Genomic DNA, 794 nt, shown 5'->3' with positions numbered 1-794 from the left:
TTATGAAATGGAGATATTGGACGTTTCCAGACAGGCTGAGCCCCAGGCTTTATCCGTGCATCTCCAAAATACTTTGTCTGGAAGTCCCTCTCCTTAGTAAACAGATACAGGTCGATATTCTGTTTTGTCAACCGTGTACGTGCGTGAAGTGCCTGCGGAAGTAAAAGCAATTCCGGAAGATGAGGTTAAAGGACAACCAGATTATATAAGGATGGCTTGGTACACACAACATCAAGTCACCTCATTTTACAAAACATAGTTATACAACATCCTGTCTAGGTCTTAGTGTCTGTACACCTACATGCACAAGTGTCATTACAAATGTGTGAATACAAAGATAAGAACGTAGAGTTTTCTATCAGATATTTTCTTTGAACAGAATGTGTGTTTGTGTACACGAATACACACTGTTCACGTGTTTAGCATGAGGTACAGCAACTGAACACCGGTCAAGCTTAGGGGTTGGTTCAATCCGCTCTGAAAACGTGAAGTAGAACCGTGGTATTTATAGTCCATCTGCAGGATTCGTATGTTGCTGTAAGGTTTCTGTACTGTGTTGTTGTGTCCTTTTTATTGTAATCATAGCTTGTAAATAATCAGAGAGAGGTGGGGTAACTTCCTTATATTATCCGACAGAGATGTTGGTAATTTAGGAAGCCCTTTAGGCATGCCTCTGGTGATATGGGAATCAGAAGACGAAGATAATATGATAATGAAATCGATATTAATAATCAAGCTCTCAAACAATAAAATACATTTGTGCTAGTCATGAACCGTAGGAATACCAAGTCTAT

The sequence above is a fragment of the Penaeus monodon genome, chromosome 15, assembly GCF_015228065.2.
Source record: "Penaeus monodon isolate SGIC_2016 chromosome 15, NSTDA_Pmon_1, whole genome shotgun sequence".
Lineage (NCBI taxonomy): Eukaryota > Metazoa > Arthropoda > Malacostraca > Decapoda > Penaeidae > Penaeus > Penaeus monodon.
This window is presented reverse-complemented; position numbering follows the sequence as displayed.